The sequence below is a fragment of the Convolutriloba macropyga genome, chromosome 4 (genome assembly GCF_964194025.1).
Source record: "Convolutriloba macropyga chromosome 4, txConMacr16.3, whole genome shotgun sequence".
Taxonomy (NCBI): Eukaryota; Metazoa; Xenacoelomorpha; order Acoela; family Convolutidae; genus Convolutriloba; species Convolutriloba macropyga.
This window is the reverse complement of record NC_134471.1, coordinates 43,851,383-43,873,764: the sequence shown is the minus strand read 5'-3', so window position 1 is coordinate 43,873,764 and position 22,382 is coordinate 43,851,383. Positions and strand designations below refer to the sequence as shown.

The window sequence follows — 22,382 nt, the reverse complement described above, 5'->3', positions numbered from 1 at the left end:
CTTCTGAGATACGACTGGTCTCCTGCGAGTAGACTGTTAAGAAATAATAAGTTCCATTTGAAGGGATCTGTTCAAAGTAAATGAAATTTTTTTCAAGAAATTTTATTAGTAATATAATCAACAATGTGAAGTTGAAACTCAATCTTTATGAGGGACAAAATAATTTGTCTCCAAAGTTGATTTCCATCGAAATAGATAAGTTCTTTGGTTGCAAATGCGCCCACTGAAAAATAATAAAAGGCTGTCAGTTTTAAGAGCATTTTTGCATCCAACATCGCGGCCTATCAAATAAATCGAATCCCAAAATTGAACGCAAAATTTTCTTTGCAGCTGTGATCTTCCACATTGAGAAATTATGAACTAATTATGAAAGATATCAGTTTCTTTCTGTAGATTTTTTTCTACAGCTGATCGAAGCTTGAAAGGACACACATAGATTATATGCAACAAACTCATTAAAAAAAACAAACACTGGAAGAGTAGTTTCAAGTCTCGTGACAACATCCTAATTTACCATATAGTTCTAATTTCAGACAACTTTCGTCTCACTCGTGAAACCGTTTTGAAAGAAAGCGACAAGAAAATGACTCAAGTGTCAAGCAGCTTATGACAAAATTGCGATTCCGAATTAACATCTTGATATTTCGTAATTAATTTGTTCAAACTTAATTGTGATAAATTAGCATTAAATCTAGAGTATATATGTATATATATGTATATATATATATATATATATATATATATATATATATATATATATATATATGTGTGTGTGTGTGTATGTGTGTGTGTATGTGTTTGTATGAGCCAAATCGTGGTATATAATAAAGCTTGACACTACACAAAACCTTACGATAACCTTTAGATATGCAATTTAAGAACCATTTCATTATATTTCTTTTGCATTTTATTTTGTTTCTGACGTTTTCACAATCCTGGCAAACATTTCTACAAAAAGCTAGAGGAGTTCATTGTCAAACGCAAAAACACTGTTTTATGTTACTTGAAATTGGTTATTTGGTTCATAACCAGATAGAACAGGTAACTTTCGGTGCCGTAGTTTATAGCAGCCTTTATTTACGATATGAACTTTTTTCGAGATACGTTAATCAATTGAATGCGATACTTTTGGTTTCACATATATTGCAAAGAAGTATAGTTGTTGCTGGAGAGCTGAAAATGTAATTGGCTCTGACGTCATTTTGTAGTTTATGTTATTTTGAGTCTGTTTGTTTATTGCCTGTAGTTTTGGTTTTCAAAAGACAGCTATGTGTTGCGCATTTTGCTTCAAATTGATTATTCAAAGTTTCAAAATTTAGCTTCAAAATTTCACCAAGAAATTATTTTTCGTGATTATTTATAAAGGTATTTGGCAAGTAATTGCTTCGCAATGATTATTGAAATTTTATTGTTAAAGTATTCAATTTGAAAAATTCTTTTTCGTGTTAAAAGAACCTATATTTACAACGCAGAAAAATTCAAATAAATTGAAACTGGATTCACATTTTAAAAAATTTTTGAGATTTTTTTAAAGCATCTTGCGGATTGTTTAAGCAGCTTTTTTTAATTGTTTTAAGGAACTAACAAAACTGAAAATGTGAGGAAAGGTATAAAACAGGACCAAAAAATATGGGCAAAGAGAATGAGCAAATAATAAATTTTTCTCAAGAATGTATACAAAACAATTAATTGATAGAACTAATTTACATACACACTTTAAATGACATCAAAAGGCTTTTACGCCTAGTCGGTTGATAACTTTGGGTAGTAGTGTATTAGAATAGAAAGCATAATTTCAAACCTTTGTTTCACTTGTATTCAATTTTTTATCAGATTGGATGCGGATATCGCATAGAGGTCGAATTGAAATCTCAAAACAAATTTCTTAATTTTTTCCGCAATGACTCACAAAATTTTTTTGGTCAAAGTCGTAGGAGACTCTTTGTTGCCCACTTAGCAGATTCTGAGTTCCCTTAAACTTAGCCTTGCTTCTTGTTTTTGTTTTCATATGAAAAGGGAGACCGAGGCCTTCAAGTTTGGCGTTTTTGGTTTTCTAAAATTATCAAGATATTTAAGTTTGAGCTGTTTAATGTGGAATGTTAAATTCTCGGTGCCAACCAACTTTTGTTGGAGTTTATGCTATAGCATTCAGCTCCTATCTATCCTTAATTTTTAAATTATCAGAAGTTCAACTTATTCTTTGTTTATAATGTATATTATACCTTTTGTTCCATGTATATTTGGCTGCTCTTTGTGGTATATAGATCAAGTCTATTATGTAGGTCATCACATAGGTATGAGAAAAATGTGTTATTGCCTATATTTTACATTTTAACCTTGTTTTTGAAAAATTATTTTAAATTAACATATTACTTGGCAAGTGGATCTTTTCCGCTAGCGCCCCCCCAGTAAATTAGGCACCCCCCATTTGTATATGTTTAAACATTATGTATACATTTGAGTTATTACCTATGTATACGTATGAATAGGCATTTAGAAAATACTATTAGAGCGGAGGTTTGAAAATAATATGTGTATAGCAATAAGTCACTGCATATAATGTAAGTATCAACCAAAAACTTGTTGTTATTGCATTTTTAGTAATTACGAGCTTTGTAAAGGGGTTAAAAACTATAACTTTCTTGAAAACTGCTACATATATGGTTGTTGATGTACTATACTAGGAACGATATTATGAAAATAAATAAACTTTTCAGAAGGGAGCAAAACATTAATTTTTGGGGGGTGCCTAAATTTCGGCTATATAGGACTGGGGGGGCGCTAGCGGAAAAGATCCTGGCAAGTAGTCAGTGATTTTTTGATCTGTTTGTGTTCCCGGACCTTCATAAAGATTATAGAAATGACCAATTTTATGATGGCAACTGCCTATTGCTCTGGGGTCTAATTAACCCTCTGCTCTATATAGGAATAGACAGACCATAGATCACACACGACATAGCATCAAATAGGAGTGGGTGTTTTGACATAATTACCAACTCACCTGAATAACCTGACAAATTCTGCAGTTTCGCGTGACTTCGCAAGGGGGTCTGAAAGGGGGTCTATAGGTGGTATAAGACGTAAAATATCCACAAAGACCACTATACCAACTAGACCACCAGTTGGAAGTAGTAGTGGGTAGCGGGATAAACTGGAGAGAGAGAGAGAGAGACAAGAATTTGGTAACTAAATAACTAACTAACTACCATAAACTGGAGTAGATATGCTATAAAAGCAGATACACAACAGGTATTAAGGTAGGGACAGCAGTCGATAGAGCAGCAAGTTTCACAATATATTTGTATTGAATTGCTACTCTAAGAAAAGACAACACTTTTACACATCAAATACTGCTGGACAAATATATTTATTTTTGATGCTTTGCTTTGTAATAAAAAGACAGTCTGTATGTATGTGTGTATGTATGAAAAAGCAAACAGAAAATAGTTAGTGGCTGGTTTATTTTGTATGGCGATAAGAAAGAGAAAATGAGCCAAAGCAAGAGTGAATGAAAATAACTACACAAAAATTCTATATAGTCAGTTTTAATTTACTTTTTTTTCAGCAAATCTTTCGTGTCTATCTTTAAGTGTGTATATATTGACGTGGGACACCACATGCACAGAGTGAACACAACAGTGAATAAAGTCATGCCTGCTTTTGCTTTATGACTTGTGTGTGCCAAGAAAGAATGAAAAAGTGTTCGTTGAACGATTCACAAAAATATGAAGTTTATACTTGCTGAGGCCATTCTCGTTTATATTAAATACTTGTGAATATCTATATAGTTATCAGTATCTCCTCAACTAACTATCTCAATTTACCAAGTTACTTATTAAAACTCCCTTTCTGTTCACACTCAGTCATCTAAGGAGGAGTAATTTAAATTTGGTGGTAAAACTCTGCAGCACAAGGTTGTAATATAACCAAGTTATAATATATTACTATACCAAAAGACACTGCGGCTGTTATTTCGAGAGGCTATGCCTATCTTTTGAAAGAGAACACGGGCGCTGAGCATAAAGTAAAAGGATAAACTGAAAAAACAGGAATCCGAATCTAGCGGGTTAACCTGCAACAGTGAACTTCAGTGACACAAAAGCTGTAAATTTGCCTGCATAGAATTGACTATGAATCGTGGTGTTTATGATATAAAGAACACGCACACCATCCCACCTCACCCCAAACCCCCCCCCCCCCCCCACACACACACACACACACACGCACACACACACACATTACCTAAAATCTCAATTTACATCTCTACTGATAGTAGAAAAGTCAAGTATCCGATCATAACTAATCCATCATCATTATCAGTCAAGAAAACTTCCTACCAATCATCTATCACACACCGTAGTCTTTGTTACCCTTATTTCTCCTTCTCTCCAACCCCCCCCCCCCCCCCCCCTCCCCATCTACCCCAATTCTTGCCCCTCCTCGCCTGCACCCGAAGCTAGATGTCATGCAGATCTTACAGGCGTCACGGCAGACGCAAATTAGTCGCCTCATCAAACCGCAAATCGCACATCAAACAACCATATGTTTATAATTACATCTTTAGCCCACGAGGACAGCCAGGAGTAAATAAGGCCCCTGTTACACCCCCTATTTTTAAATAAGTCATTAGGAGAGGCAAAATTGAAGTTACGTGCTACTTATTAACGCCCTTCTTGCCATCGCGGTAGAAAAATTGGACAACTGGTTATTTAGCCGACAAGGAAAAATGGAAAACTTAGCAGGCTACTTAATTCTGATTAGAATCGACAAATCGTCTACCAAGTCAAAATATCACTAGTTTGTCCAAACATTTCAATTGGTGTGCTGTCGAGTTGCTGGCGTGGGCTTAAACTCTCAGTTTTGGTAATCCGCAATCCCCCCCTTGTCGGCCAATTCGACGATCTTAGTTTATTGCCATTTTAACAGCAGTACCGAAACCCAAAAACCCAGCAAAAATATCCCAACAACCCTAGCTCATTCAATTCACATTCAACTTAATTCAATGACGCAGACTCTTGTGTAGACTAATCAAAAAAATAATTAAACATATAATTTATTTTAATCATGCTTTATCGAAGTGTCATTTTTCAGAACAATATGTTAATTAGCAGAAAGAAGCAAAAAGTTAAGCTGATGAAATTTAAATGCAATTAAAATTGGGCATCCTGAATTATAATTTGAGAACAAAAGTACAAATCAGCTGTCGTTGATCAAAGTTGAAATTTCTCTTGTCACATTCTCAAATGATTACATACTGTCATGCAGAATTAAAAGGCGTATGTTGATTATTCTGCCGATATCAATCCAGCTGTCCAAAAAAATTCGAATTTCCTCACTTAAGCCACACACAGTAATAAAGGGAGTTTTTTTACGAACAGAACTTTGGCCGAAGGGGAGACTTCCTAAATACAGAGAGAACAAAAAAATTATAACGGTAAGAAAACCAAAAACGGCCAAAATGAAAAAAAAAGACCAAAATGGCAGAACAAAAAATTAGCTCCTGGTAATTAATTTAAAAAGTTTTTGCATGAACAGAAAAAGAGCAAAGCAATAAGAGTGTCAGATCAACCAATTTGGTGTTAAATTCCATGAGAGAAACAATTATTTGATTTATTGAGGTAGTAAACACAGAAACAAAAAGCAAATAGTTCTTGTTCCGACCCACTTTAGAGGGGAGGAGCTATATACTCAAATGGGTTTTCGGGATTTTTTTTGTTCAGACAATTTTGGCCGATCGATGTGATCATCGTAGAGGATTGTGAGTGGTATCAATAGAAAGCCCATCCAGAGTAGATTTTTTTCGAGGTTCATTTTTTCAACGAGTTATCGATGTTTAAAATTTTGTGAGCATTTGTCTGATTTTCAAAATTATATCTCACATATTCCGTGTTTGTGCATAGTATGTTTAAAATCTGTTAAAATTTGTAAACTTAGTACTGTTGGGTTTACCTCTAATAACAGAAGAGTGTTGTCGAACAGTTTTTCATTAATTTCACATTTTTTGCTATTTTATACGTTAACTACGGAAAACAACAATTCAAATCAAAGCGTACCAATGTCACGACTAACTGGCTGCCAAAAGAGTTTCAAAAAAGCTATCTAGTTTTTTAGTCAAAAGCTTATGATCGTTTTTACTTTAAAATTGAATATTTTCAAAATAAACGAGGGTTTATTTCATCTTTGTGACTCCTCCTCAATTTTTTGTCAACTTTCAGCGTGTGGTAAAAAATAACAGGTCGAATTGCTTTTCTAATGGATTAAAAAAAGATTTATTTAGTGGCCTTACGTTTTAAGTATAGGGTTTTTCTGCTTTGATACTAAAAATTTGAAAAAAAAATTGGACATTTTCCCGCCATTTTAACAGCAGTACCAAAACCAAAAATACCAGCAAAAATATCAAAACATTCCTAGCACATTCAATTCACATTCAACTTAATTCAATGACGCAGATTCTGGTCTAGACTAATCAAAAAAAATTTAAACATATAATTTATTTTAATCATGCTTTATCGAAGTGTCATTTTTCAGAAAAATATGTTAATTAGCAGAGAAAAGCAAAAAAGTTAAGCTGATGAATTTTAAATACAAATAAATTTGGGTATCTTGAATTATAATTTGAGAACAAAAGTACAAATCAGCTGTCGATGGTCAAAGTTGAAATTTCTCTTGTCACATTCTCAAATGATTACATGCTGACATGCAGAATTAAAAATTGTATGTTGATTATTCTGCCGATATCAATCCAGCTGTCCAAAAAAATTCGAATTTCCTCACTTAAGCCACACACAGTAATAAAGGGAGTTTTTTTACGAACAGAACTTTGGCCGAAGGGGAGACTTCCTAAATACAGAGAGAACAAAAAAGTTATAACGGTAAGAAAACCAAAAACGGCCAAAATGAAAAAAAAGACCAAAATGGCAGAACAAAAAATTAGCTCCTGGTAATTAATTTAAAAAGTTTTTGCATGAACAGAAAAAGAGCAAAACAATAAGAGTGTCAGATCAACCAATTTGGTGTTAAATTCCATGAGAGAAACATTTATTTGATTTATTGAGGTAGTAAACACAGAAACAAAAAGCAAATAGTTCTTGTTCCGACCCACTTTAGAGGGGGAGGAGCTATATACTCAAACGGGTGTTCGGGGGTTTTTTGTTCAGAGAATTTTGACCGATCGATGTGTTCATCGTAGTGGATTGTGAGTGGTATCATTAGAAGTTCCATCCAGAGTAGATTTTTTTCGAGTTGCATTTTTTTGAACGGAGTTTAAAATTTTGTGAGCATTTGTCTGATTTTCATTATTATATCTCAAATTTTCCGTGTTTGTGCATAGTATGTTTAAAATCTGTTAAAATTTGTAAACTTTGTACTGTTAGGTTTACCTCTAAAAACAGAAGAGTGTTGTTGAACAGTTTGATTCACTTTTTGCCTAAAACTGTTGCTATATTACCTTCAATAATGGAGCTTTTTAGGCCACTTTGTTTAAATTTGCTGATTAGCATATCTGAAACTGCTAACAAAATCTTCGTTCAATCCAAAGAAGGCAAATTTTACTTGTGCATTATATGAGAAGGTCCTTGAATTTTGCGGGTTTTATGCAAATTTAGCTCGATAATTTAAGAAAATTGCATCATTTAATATTGACATAATGATTTTTCCGGCCAAGTTATCCATATCCATAGTATTGGGAAGAATTACGTGATCCTAAAGGACAAACGGCAACATCAAGTAGAGATTTGGTGTAAGTGCTGATCTTAAAAAGCCCGAAAAAAATTCTTTTTGTAATCAAGCGATGTTTTTTTTAATAATTTCACATCTTTTGCTATTTTGTACGTTAACTAAAGAAAACAACAATTCAAATCAAAGCGTAATGACACAACTAACTGGCAGCCAAAAGAGTTCAAAGAAACCTGTCTAGTTTTTAGTCAAAAGCTTATGGTCGTTTTTACTTTAATATTGAATATTTTCAAAATAAACAAGGGTTATTTGATCTTAGAGACTCCTTCTCAATTATTTGTCAACATTCAGCGTGTGGTTAAAAAATAACAAGTCGCATCGTTTTTCTAATGGATTAAAAAGTGATTTCTTTAGCGGTCTTACGTTTTAGGTATATGGTATTTCTGCTGTGATACTAAAATTTAAAAAAAATGGACATTTTCCCGTCCTGAGTGTCTTTCTCTCGTCTTGTTACATTTTGACAGGCCAGATATTACTTTACTAGTGTTCAGAAAGGCGCACAATTGAACACATGAGCTAATCAGTGATTAGATTATGCTTTTAACTGCTTCCAAACCGTCTTCTAGCAGAATTTGGCCGAAAAGTCTTTGCTTTGTCTTGATTTGTCGTTCTTTTTGTAGTCGTAATCAAATTTCTGGATAATTTCAAGTCTTAGCGGCTTCCTACGGAAGAACAAGGGAAACTGTTTACTAATTTCAGTTGATAGCTGAAGTTTTTTGTGATTCCAAAATTTTTAAAAACTATTTTGACGTATTATTCATATTTGCTTTTTTCTGTACTTTTTTGTCTACTTGCTACTTACCGTTAGTCACCAAAAAAATTAATTTTATTTTTGATTTTTGTCTAATATCGTTCTTTATGTATTCGTATGCCAAATTCAGAATAAAAACAGATCTCAATGACTTTGGAAAAAAACCTTTAATTATTTCATTCGATGGGTAATGTTTTTATGTCTTTGAAATTGATTGTTTTCGTAAAATATAAAAGTACCTTTTTTAATATTTGTTCACTAGTCTCATTTTTTCAGGTACCTATCTCTTACTGGTGTTCAAAGAAGGCGCAACTGCATACATCCTAGCTTTTATGGAATGAATTATGGTTTTTCTTGCAGATTTTATTGGAATTTTTGTGTTTTTCGTCTGATTTTGTCGTTTGTTTTTGATAAGGATAGGTCTCAATGTCTTCTTATTGAAAAAACTTAATCTAAGACTATTTAAATTTTCAATTAATATTTAATAGTTTTCTTTATTTGAAATTAATTAATTGAAAAAAAATAAACGTATTTTTCTAACTTTGAAGTTTTGGATCAATTTTGTCTACCTGTTACTGAGTCTCATCATGGAGTGCTCCCATGTTTTTTCTAGTGAAGTACAAATTAATTTGTTAAAGAAATTTTTTATTGACAACATTTTGGCTTTGTTATTTTATAATTTGTTAACAAAAATAGATGTTGAGTTCTGAATGTAACTGTTTGTTGTTGCTGTTTGATTTCTTTATCTGGTCTTGTAGTCGTGATAATTGCAGGTCTAATCTGCCACTAATGTGGTATTGTTTACATTTCTAAGCAATGTAAGTCAGAAGCATGTTTTTAAATTCATGGACTAATTATTTTTGATCAGTTTGTTAGATGTTTTAAAATTTTTCTATCTCTTCCTCAATTGGTAGACAAATAAGCCAGTATAATGGATAAGCGGGAACGGATCAAAATGTTCGGACGCACGTTACCGAGCCTCCTTGTTATTAATTTCATCTATAAAAGGGGAACTCAAACGGCAAATTTGAAAAATGATCAGCATTGTTTTTTAGACGAACAAAAATACTGAAAACGTCATTTAGGGATGTGATTATTATTGAAGAGCTTCCCAATGTTAAAAATATTATTACATGTACGCTTTCAAAATTTTATGGTGCTGTGACCATTGTGGATTTAGTACAATTTTTTTCAAAACGTGGTCCTTTCATAATATGATTTTTTTTTTCAAAATATCAGTGAAATTCACTTGGAGATTTTATGTCAAAAACAGAAAAAAATTGTTGCGAAAAATATCAAGTATTGAAAGCGTAAATATGAAATTGTATTAATCCGATAGACAGATGTACTCACCTCAAAAATTTATCAGAGAGGTTTTTTTTGAAGCAAACCTTAATCATCAATTCTGAAAGTTACGACGATCCATGGCAAAAGAAATTGTTGACCAAAATAATAGGTTTTGCCAATTTCCCAAAAAAGAACAAAATTTTGTTTTAGACAATAGAATTAACAAGGTTGGAATCATAGTCTTACAAACAGAAAGCTTTGTAATAAATCGTATCAATGATTAAAGAAAACTCTGAACTAATTCTGATCTGCTTGTGAAGATTGGTATGAGGAACATCTTTGCTAATATCATTCTCAAAATAGGTGAACAGACAAAACAGTCACAGACAAAATAGTCCCACATAAAAGTACCGAATTGCAAAATATTCCCAGGCAAAACAGTCCTAGACAAAATAGTCGCCAAAAAGCAGACAAAACCGCCCATACTATACAGTAACAACTACACTTAGAGTTAAACATAGAGACACATATGGGAAACATATGTTTCAATATATATTCGGGACTTTTTGTCTGGGACTACTTTATCTGGGAGTCTTTTGTCCGGGAGTAATTAGCAATTTCAGACTGTTTTGTTTGGAACTGTTTTATCTGGGACTGTTTCCTCCGCAGGCGCTCAATTTAATATTTACGTAATGTAAAACACTATTTAAAACGAGCAAAGCTACAAAAATCAAGAACCAAACTGCAATTTTTATAAAATTCAGCGAGAAATAGTCAATTGTAACAAACAGAATGATACAATTGATGAGAAATAAATTATATAAATAAGGCACTCGTAGCCATAGAAAAACTTGTTTTGTATTTCAAATAACTCTTCGTCTAAAATTTGCCAGCCGTAAATGTTGCTTTTGTCGAAAATTATATCATATTTACCAAAACAATTTTATATAGAAGCAAAAATGAAGAAAAGAGCAGTTTAATTATTTCCTCTGAATTTTTTACCAAATTGCGCATACAGAGCACATAATAACATTTTTTTATTTGGAACGTTAACGTTTATTTTGAAGCACATTTTTGCCGAGCTCTTGACGTTTTCATTCGAGCAAATGAAGAAACTGTTTTCTGCATCATACTTTTTCAACTAATCCGAATTAATTGAGTACTTAAAATTCATTGTTAATTCATAGAAAAAAACGTCGAGGGAATCTTTGAAGTAGCAAACAAATTTTAAGGTCGCTTTATTTTTTGACTTCTACCAACAATTCTAAGTTTGTTGATAAAATTTTGTTTGTTTCTTTTTTCAATCTAAAATATTTGTATTGTATTAGAGATAAATCCGTATGCAGATAAATCCCTAGGGCATTAATATATAAATCCTCTGATAAATCCTTAGGGCATTAAGTTGGATTAAAGTCACTAACTGTAGTAGGGTTATGAGTGTTAAATGTGCTAAAAATGCAAAGAAGGCAATGTTCTAATCAGTTTTTAAGCTGAATGTGAGTCGCACTTTATGAAGATGATGCATGCTTAAAAATTATTTCCAGGAAAATATTTGAGATATAGACTTTGGTAAAACTAGTTTTAATAAAATAAAATTTAGATATTTTTAAAACTTTTTCGTTAAGGTTTTAACTTCATCGTATATTAAACTCAACTTTAGGGGTGCAATGAAACTTTTGTCTAAGATACAAGATGAGACTATGGTTAGATTTTAGGGATTATAGAAGGATTTAAATGAGCACACAAACACACACCCTCACTCACTCACTCACAAACACACACGCACACAGACACACACACACACACACACACACACACACACACACACACACACACACACGCACGCACGCACGCACATACTTGTATAAAATTGGTTAAAATTTGATTTTCTAAAACTCAAAACGAATTTTGTAAAATGACAAAAAGGCCATACTGATATCTGAGACGCAATTTGTGGCAACAGTATCGAAACATTTTTCAATTCAATCACATTTTGAAATATGAACAAAACTTAGTTTTAAAAATTTTCGCCATAGATCACTAAATTTTAAATTTTAAAACCAGCACCCTGTAAGCTGATGTTTGGTAATTAGCTTTAGTTTTGTGAGAGATCCGATACACACTCACGCTTCAAGGACAACTGTACAGTTAATTGTGGAACAGACGCTGAATGAGTGAAGGTTGATTGAATTCAAATAGAGTTGTGCTATTTCGAGGAAAGCAGAGACTGAAGTGAATACTACTAAACAGAAGACAGGAAAGAGCATATTTCCACACATCCTCTTTATACACACATCATCTGATGGTACCAATATAGTGTACATAGAAATGTACCATACACTTAAGGGTAATCCATTCGCTTTTTTACAACCAAATATTAAGAGAAAACCGATCTATCCATAACACAAGCAAAAATGTTATGCTAATCAAAGCTGTGCTAAAAGTTGAGATCTCCTGTGCAAGAACATCAATTATGAATTGAAAAAGAGATTGACTGCTGATGAGTTAGTTAAATGGCAACTGTTTGTCGTTGACCATGGTTATTATATCCAAGTTAATTGCTAATTTAAATTTTTAGTTCCATCTAAAAAAAATCAAAAAGAGTACCCGGCAGAGTTGAAAACGAGTAAAAACAAAGCGCGAAAATAATCAATGAGGCAGAAAACTAGTGTTCTACATTTTTTATTTTGCCTATTGTAATAAACAAAATATTAAGATTTCAGGGAAATTTTTAAACATTTAAAGTACAATAACTACGATGATGACGTCAAATGTTGTAAATGTTTCTTTTTTATTTTTGCTTTCTCAGAACTCTTGAAAATTTATTCCAATTACGAACAAAATTACTTATAATTGAAATGTGAATCCATTCTGATTTACAATCTGTTTGGAGAGGAAAAAAACATATGCATGCTTATTTACAAAGATTTCAATGTTTTCGCTTATTTTTGAACTTTTGTCTTCAAGTTTCTTTAATTGTTGGACAAAATCGAAAAATCTAGATAACGAAGTGTTTGCTATATGAAGTTCTGCAGGAAGAATTTGATTTTTCAAGAAGTAGATTATGAGCAGTCTCATACTTAGTTAGAAAAAAAGCAAACTCTAATGACAAATCGCATTTGATTGTTTTTTTTCAGGCACTTGAGTAAGATGACAAATTTAGAAAAAATAAATAGCGCTAAATTCTAAATGCCACAATCAATTGATTTAAAGAGATTTTCTCTACCCTTAAATGTATTTTTTGGAGTAGCAAATAATTTAATCGGATGATTGATGCCATTTTGTTTATGAACTTATTCAGTTGCTTTGGTATAAAAAGTAATTATCAATAATTACGCCAAGTTAATTGCATTCATTACTTGTTTTCAGTGTGTGAATTTTGAATTCAATGCAATTGACAGTTGGTAGCTTTTCCTTTACGGAAATTGATACTTCTATTTTTCTTCAATTAGAGTTAGCCTGTTTCAAGTCCTATTTTGCTCAGTTTCCATCAGTATGTCTTACATTGTTCAGTTTCATTCTGTTTGCTAGTGAGTTGTACAGTTGTGGGAAAAACAGCTAACAACAGACAAAGAAAATCTGAACTTGGTACTTTTAGGATACTGTAACCAGAAGGACATCATTAAATTCATTTAAACTGAAACTGACATCAACCTTTTTTGTTTTTTAAAGATCTGTATTAACAGTCGTTACAGGAGTATAGTGATTGGCAGGTTTTATCGGCGACAAAAACAGTTAGAGATTTTTTATAAAATAGTTAGATAAAATTTGGTGAGAGAAAAGTCAGATTTCTGTAACACTCTTTACTAATTTACCAATGAAGTTATTCAAGCCCTAACAAAATCAGTTCAAGCGGAATAAAATTTTTTCATTGGAGCTTCCTGTAAATTTGAGGCTTTATCACAAGCCGTAGATAACACAAAACGAAGCCTAAGTTTATCAGCTACCACAAATAATAGCATTGTGCATGACTTGATGCGTAAATTGTTCGGCCCATCATTAGGGACGCTGGTTTGGGTAGAGGCAACTCCACTTACAAATTCAAAGAGTAATTTGACGCATCCAGAAAATCAACAACTTGATGGCAGATTCAATTGTGATTCCATCCGAGCTGAAAGTCGAAGAACACATGCCACAGGTCCCCAGAACAAGGAAATAATTTATTTAAAAATAGAAGCAGATCAAAGTCGACTATATCTTGAACTGTCAAAGCAGTTAACCAAAAATAAGAGAACACGGAGCGAGCAAACTTTGGAACTCGTTCTTGGTGTTGGTTGACAGAAAGAAATTCTGAAAGAGATAACTTTTGGGTGTCAACCCACCAGTTTATTTGCGCTAAGACTTAATGATATTGGCTCAAAAAATCTTCACAGAAAAAAAATGAACTTGACGAACATTTCAATGTCTAACAGCCGCTCATTTATAGAATACCTGGCCTCATTACATATATGCATAAAAAACAGATGTGTTAGGGCTAAAAGGGCACAACACTAAAAAAACCAGCCGCCGCAAAAAACTCAGGAATTAAGGGGCGATCTTTTAACGAGAGGATTTGGGAGCCCCCTGAAAGAAGTATGCAAGCTTTTTAAAGAGAAGATTATCTCGTTTACTCCCCTTGGGTTCGGTTTTGATGGCTTGATGGCCCGAGAAAGCTTAATTTTCCTTGAAGATAGGGAGATCGTTGCCAAACAAACCTCAGTGAAAGAAGCACAAGATGCAAATGTCGATCTTTCCAACTGGAAGTTGAGGCCATTATTTCTTGAACAATGACTCTGAACTTACCAAAAAAAATCGTGATCAGTTAGCGAGGAAGGATTCCTCCCTCTTCAATTAGGTGGAGCATTACGTTCGTTTATTCAGACGTATCCTTTCTTGGATCTGAGACCCTACTAAAAACAAAGAACGCAATAAAGATTGATTTGTCTAAGGCATGTATCGTTCAGTTATTGCTGCTAAAAACTTCTCGTTGAATACTCTTGATACCATTTCATCAATGGCTGCTTCATCCGAGTACCGTTGCTGTGGCATGGATGTCGATAGTGATTCAAAGGGGGATTGACTGTGATGTTTGGTCGTCCGGTGATTCGAATTCCATTCTAGTGCAACTTTTTGTTGGGCTCAAAATTTCTATTTAATTTATAGAAATTGCAAAATTTGTTAGCATTTTGAATGTATTCGAGGATGAATTGAAATTGGTCAAAAAGCAACTTGTTTTTTCTAGCTACGGCGAGTCAAAAACAGTTTGCTGTATTTGCACGATCGCGCCAATTTGAGGCTTTAATTGGAAGGTTAATTTGCGATTCACGTCGATTATATTTACTACATTGCTTATTTATTTTTGTCTGGAATTCGCCTACCCATTGCAGGTCTGAACTGATTAGTTTCGATTGAGTATTTTTCGGTGAATGAATTCAGACTTCGAAGTCCGGCTGACACCATATTTGTTTCAGAATGATTTGAAATAGATTTGAGTTCAGACAATTGAAGATTTTGACTGTTTATAATATTTTTCGTTTAAGATTGCAAACCTTTAAGAAAGTGACTACCACGAACATTTTGACATAAACAATTAGTTTTTCTTTTGGTATGAATAATTAGATATATAGTAAATTAAAACCATTTTCGCAACTCGAAGATCTTCAGTAACAAAAATATGTACCAAAAGACGGTCAATCCGGAAAGTTGAATGAAAAGGTGGACAGATCTTAAAATTCAATATAAAACTATGAGTGAGTTCGGTGCATAAAATATTAAAATCGAGGCTAGTTTAGACTCATGGGGCGAAAACTTTGTTGTGTTACTCTGAATCCGAGCAATTCTTTTACTGATTTTCCAAACTGACATATGGGACAGTTTCTTCTAAGATAATCTGGTTCTAAACTTTTTCAGCAGTCTTACACTAATTTTAAATGTTTGCTTTCTGAACTTCAGCGCACAATGAAGAAGTTTTTTAGAACTCAGGCGTCATATCAATCAAATCAAACACCAGTTCTTTATGGACATGTTACTGTTTTCTCGCAACAGACATCAAAAAATTACGATGTTTTTGGTCTCAGGGTGCAGGTTAAGTAGACTTAAGGCATACTTAAGGTCCAAACTGGTTAGATAAACTGTGTTTGGCGATGCATAACTGTTTAGTTTTTTGTTTTTTTTGAGATGGAGTTGTGAGATGGATAAAAATTTCTAATTTGGTCTTCAGATATCTATTTTTTAAATTGTTTTGCTCTTAATATTCGAATACAGCGCTTAGTTTACGTACTGAAGGTTCATCCCAGTTATCACGAATGTGAGATAAAATTTTCTTGATCAGAACAGTTTGAAATTTTTCAATATGTGGCTTTTGAACGGTTTTTGATTTCCGGACTTTAAATTTTCTTGTAAATTTATCTACTTCTTTTTTCTGCCTCGCAGTAATTTTTCGAATGAATTTTGATTTTACCCCGTTTGTTTTGGATTCCTTGATGCGACTGATTTCAGGGAGACTCTTTTAACTAGTTCTTTGATGGGTAACCTTGATGGGTTAACATATGGTACAGGTTTTTACATTATCGAATGTACTGCCATTTGATGGCACGTCTCTCCTTATATATCTCAAGAAAAACTTCTTGTCGAAAATGGCAAAGGCCATCAAAAACAATTGTAAAGTTTGCCAGATCAAGATTTCAATCTTGATCAGAACAGTTTTTCAATGTGTGGTTTTTGAATGATTTTTAGTTTTCGGACTTTAAATTTTCTTGTAAATTTATCGATTTCTTTTTGATGCCTCGCAGTAATTTTTTTGAATGAAGTTTGCTTTTACCACATTAGTTTTGGATTCGTTGATGCGACTGATTTCTGTATCTCTCAACTCCTTCTTTGATGGTACAAGTTTTTTCATGATTGATTTACTGCCTTTTAATGGCACGTTCTTCCGTGTATATCCCAGGGCACGAAGAAGTTCTCGTCGAAAATGGCAAAGGCGAACAGAAACAAGTGTGAAGGTTGCCTGATCAAACTTCCAATAAATACATTGAAATAGCGCTTGCTCAAATTTGTCCTAAAACTTCAATTGAACGACTATAGAACGTTTTGAAACTTCTATCGCTGGGGCCGTGCTTCCATTTACACAACTTTGGAACAGTTTTTCGCTAAAGCGGAAGCTAATGAGCAATTCACAGTTTAACACCCCTTATCGGGGTCGACCATCAAGAAAATATTTGTGTTGTCGATACAGAAAATGAAACTGTGTGATTCAACACCGTAAACAAAAGAATCAGAAAGTGTTTCAACCTAGTTGTCCTCTGAGCTTGAATAATTTGAATGGAGCTCCTCAATTCATTTAATTATGATATCGACAGAATCTTCATAACTTGGAGGTCTCTCCGCTGATATAACATTTACATTTTGTTGACTCCTCTGAGTGGTGTTCTGAATCTTAGCTTTTCTGCAGAGTCTTGAAAAGTGATACAACAATTCACAGTTTTGAAATGTTTTACATTTTTGGGGCAAACGTTACGGTAAGCTGAACTCGAACTTTTACCGCAGTGTCTAAAAAATTACTGCCGAAATAAGGAAGTTGAGTTTTTATATCTTGTGCGTCCTTATAATACTGATGCTTCGCAGTCTAACACAGGCAGTTTCAGTTAAATTCACTGAGTTCATGAGTACCAACTTATGATTTTACAATCAATTTCTAAATTCGGTTTCTTACTGTAAACGATTGTGTGTTCTTCGGTTCCAACTGGTAAAGGGAGTAGTGATACTTTTCGTTTACCACAAATAATCCACGTTTTTAAACACACGCAGAACATTTTGATCAGTCGTTTTTTTTACTATTATTCGGCCGGTTGGTTTTGACTAGGACACTTTGCGCGAGTCTCTCGCTTTCCGATTGAAGAGACAACCCATCTATCGTTTCTTCATAAGGACTTTCACAGGGAAGGTTAACAACTTCGGAGGTTTCAACACGACCTTGGAATGGCCAAAGAAGAGTCAGGCATTGGCATGTCCCAATAGCTTTCAAAACCAATCAACCAATCGAAGTTTTAAGATGACGTATCAACTTGTATGACGTATCAAAACACGAGATTTAAAGTTTCAATTATATTTGGGGATCGAATTTTTAAGTCATTCTGCGCACTTGATTTCGCATGGCAAAATAACAATACTTAGCTAAATTGAGCAACAAAACGTGCGTTTTAAAAATTGCATAATTTTCAATTTTTTTCTGCCCAGTTTATTCATCAGTTAGAGCGTATAAAAACTTTTTCCGTCTACCCCTATAAAGCACAGAACCTACATGTTGTCGAAAAACAACCAGCATTGAAACCGTTGACGTCGAAACAAGAAGAAATAGAATAAGGTGATACCCATATTGAGAGCCTTTGTTTCAACTGTCAGAAGTTGAATTAATTAGTACTGACTTAGTTAGATTGCGCAACTGAACTTATCTCAACTTCTGAATTGAAATCTTTTAGTCTTAATGGGATTACCAGTTAACCGTTGCTCTAATGAAATCTGATGACTTATAGGACAAAGAGTTGGTGACCACTCTGCTTCAAGTAACACTTTTTAATTTTCATCTTTTGAAATCGACCTCAATTGCCAAATTAGGCGACACCTGTTGATCAAAAAGTAAACTCTATAAAATTTCGATAAAAACAGAAGTAGAAATTTAATTAATTGTTTTCTATTTACATCAAATTGATGTATATAGAAAACCCGGAACAAAACGTTCCGCGAAATAGAGAAAAATTGCAAATAGCGGAATGAACAAAAAAACAAAAACAATGCTATTTGATAAAAAAATAATTGGCATTTTTTTCACGAAGATTTGTACGAAGTGTTTTTTTCAAGTACAAAAATTTCGTTAAATTCGATAGCGATGAGCCAAAAAAATTTTCATCTATCTTCTCCAGGTAATTAAACAATTATAATCTGCTCAAAAATTTATTTATCAAATTACAAAACAGATTTAGGCAAAAATTCATGTAATAGACAACCTAAGCAAGTGTTTGAACGGCTTTAATGGCTTTGAACCTTAACAGTCTAATGTCGGCTGAACTTATCTTGAAAGATAGGCGGGGCAGTTTCGGAGAGGATAAACCTTTTATGTTTTTATGTGTGCAAAAAAAAGAGAGAGGTTTGAACTCCCTGATTGCAATCTCACACCTATACCAGCATCAATAATTCATCGTTTACAATCACTTTTTTGTTAGCAAGATACCTAATTTTGGATTGAGTGCAATTTAGATTACGCAAATAGTTAAGCAGTCAAGTGTGAGAAATGAAAAAATGAGAGCAAAGAATGTTCCATAGAAAAATGGCAAAACAGTCAAGCGTAAATTTTGCATAAAGGAATAAACAAGCGTTTAAAACAATTGCCTCGAACTCCGTTCGAGAGCAATTAATAATCTTTTTTTGTAATGAAAGCTTCAGAATTATTGCTACTGAATTCAAACGGACCCGTTGAAAGATTAATAGCAATCACAAAATTACTTTTAGTGGGCAATTTTGAAAAATACTTTGAAAAAAAAAACGATTTTTTTCGACAAATTGCTCTCGAACGAGTGACCGGACATTTTGACTCAGAGGGGTGTTGTAGTCTAGATAAATTGTTGTTTATGTTCGCAAAGACATCCAACCAGGGCGAGTATTCGAACCCGCGTCCTCCGAATTCCACAACAAATTGATTCACCACTCGGCTATCAGGCCCCTGTTATTGTCTAAGCTACAATGTCTTTCACTTTAGCTTCAGGTTGAGAGCAATTGTGATCAGTCAAGAAGAGAAGCATGAAAAAGTCACTTGAGAAACCAAAGAGTGCCGAAAGTGCAAAAACAGTCGAGCAAAAACTTTGAATACAATCACACGTTTACAATAATTGGTTCAAACGTCGTTCGAGAGCAATTGAAACCACAAAATTTTCTAAAAGTTTAAACACGTGGAAAAAGCTGAAAAACAGCTCTGATTAGCAGCCTGAAAAATATAACTGGGATCATTAGATATTAAAACTTCATTTGGGCTAAAAACATTGAGTCAAATCTCAAAAACTCACTATAAATTTCTGCACACCATCCAAATATCATTAACATAGCTCCCAGATTGCAAGAAAAACAACCGCAGTAGCATCGTAGATCGGCCGTCTAAAAAAATTAGTAAAAGAAACAGACAAAAATCAACTTCCTTTTCTTACAAGCTGCGATGTTACATTTTGATTAACAATCTGTTTAATTTTCTGTTGCTTCCATTAGTTCTCTTAAAATACCCTTCAATCAGAGTGACACGCGCTCACTTGACCTTATCTCTTCGAATAAAAGTAAAAAAACCCACTTCAGTGTGAGAAAGTCTTTTTTGAGAACAAGGTACGTCACGTGTGAAAAAAAGCTTAATCACGCGAATATACAAAACAACAGGAGAGGTATTGAATTACAATCCAAAACTGAATGACAAACCTGAAATATCCTCAAATAACTAACGAAAGAATTGGATAACAAAAGCTAAACAAAAAAATGTTTACACAACTTGAGAATTATCGAAACAGAATAGAATAGTAAATACTCTGGTTCTTAAGGTAACGAGAACTGATAATTAGTATACAAATTTTGGAAGAAAACATCATAATACTAACAGGCAATTCACATAGTTTTTCAGCCACAAGGGGCAAACAAAAGCGAACACAATCTTGAGCCAAACAGAGGACAGAAACTCATCGAGACCCAAAATGGAAAAAAATTACAAAAAAGGTGCTAAAGGTGCATCAAAATAGCTTAGGTAAGGCTGATATTTGTTCTTTTCCACAAAATTGAGCTTTACAAAGTCTCTCTGCCACTTTAAACTAAAACAAATTGGAAAATTAGAAAACTAATAAATTAGCAAAAATTAATGCTTCTGCAGCAAAATTTATCTGCTTCATCATAAATTTATTCACCAACCTTATTACCAAATTTCAGCCTGGTAACTGTTTCCTTGGTTACTTAAAATAAATTTAACCTCAAAAAACCTTAAAAACTTCAAAAACATTAAAAATTAGGAAGCATTATTTAAACGATGCAAAAATTAATGGTATCCAGATGATCAACACCATTTCTGTGTTGATAATGTCAATCTGTTAACGCATTTCGCAGCCTTTAAAATTTTTTTGGCCTATAAAAATGAAAAAAAAACTTTGGCTTTAGTGCTAAAATTGGCATGAGCAACAAAAAGAAACCAAATACATTAGAATAAAAACATTTCGCATAGCATGGTAGCCACATAAAGCTTAGCCGGTAGGTCATGCATAATCAAAAATCGTAGAAAACTTCCGGTCAGTTGAATTTTTTCTTACACAGTACGAACATAGCTGCCAGATAGCCAGAAAATAACAGCGCTTGCTTCACAGACTTGAATCTCAAGATATCTATCCTTCCAGTTTTGTTTTTTTTTTAAACTAATTGATGTTGTTTCTTATCCATCAATGTTTATAATTTATGTTTATATGTTTATAATGTGTATTTTATAATTGTTATAGAAGCTGCCCCCAAATAACCTTCGAGCTTGAGATATCCTAAGCAGACCTAAACAACTAACTAAAGTAAGCAAAACTTCATTAAGAAGCAAGAGAAATCATGTGTCATCATAAATTTATTCATGCAAATAAAACGACCTAATTAGAGTAAACATAGCCGGCAGATTTCCGGAAAATAGCCGCCGGTGACGCGCTAGACACACATCGGGACTGAAACAGAAAAAAGGAAAAGAAGAGATAAAAATTTCCAAAAACTTTTCCTTAATTTCAAAGAATGTTCTAATTAAGTGTGCAGTTTGTTAGATTCTAAAACTTTACTTACTTCAGGTTCTAAACTGAAGGGTATTAAACTTAACAATAAGATCAGCTAGCAGTCGCTCTAAAGAACTTTGATAATCTAATTCAAAAAGATAATGATAATCTGATTCAATGAAGGGGCTTTATCGGTTTATCCCGTTTCTTTTAGATTTGCTCTTTTGGCATTGACCGCATTTACTAAATTACGCAATTCAATGCTTGAGGGAATTTAAATTCCATTCAGTTGAAACAGTGAGTGAAGTAATTCAGAAGTCAAAAGTGAAAGTAGTGACTTATGTTAAACGAAAAACGTGATCGAAAGGTAAAGCGAATTAAAAAAACATAGCAGGACAAGTCCTGAAATACAATTCAAAAAATTGAATGAAAAACTTAAAAGTACTCTACCTGACACGCAGATCAATTGAACAAAACCATCCAAAACACAAACAAAATCATCTCAAAGTTGAGAAACTAAAACAATCAAACAAACTAAACAAAAACATACTCATTACTAAAACTCTAGAAGCTTTTACCCTTTCGGCAAAATTTGGTCTTTTTTATTATACCTATTTCAAACATAAATTCAAAACCAATTTTTGTTTCTGAAATCGATCCAGTATTATGTCTGCAATAACTGAAAGAGATTCATCGGCACTAGAAGATCGATTAACTCGAAAATGACCGAAAAATTAAAAAAAAAGAAATCCATTGCAAATTTTAATGAAATGTTGCGAAAAATTGTGATACTAAAATCTTCAGAATTGTTTCTGTGTCTGTAGAGGCTATAAAACGCCATCCCGTAACCCAATTCCAAGCCTTCAAAAATTAAT

General features: G+C 33.3%; 2 protein-coding genes across 2 annotated transcripts in view; one reads left to right on the top strand and one right to left on the bottom strand.

The window, feature by feature from the left end:
* Positions 1–3,587, bottom strand: part of LOC142337697 (calcium/calmodulin-dependent protein kinase type 1-like) — a 188,631-nt gene extending 185,044 nt beyond the window's left edge. Inside the window, exon 1 of the mRNA XM_075387141.1 lies at positions 3,002–3,587. The gene's annotated coding sequence lies outside the window, so the exon portion shown is untranslated. The remainder of the gene's footprint in view (positions 1–3,001) is intronic.
* LOC142337695 (uncharacterized) overlaps positions 1–22,382 on the top strand; it is a 420,762-nt gene that overhangs the window by 96,727 nt on the left and 301,653 nt on the right. The window lies entirely within an intron of this gene.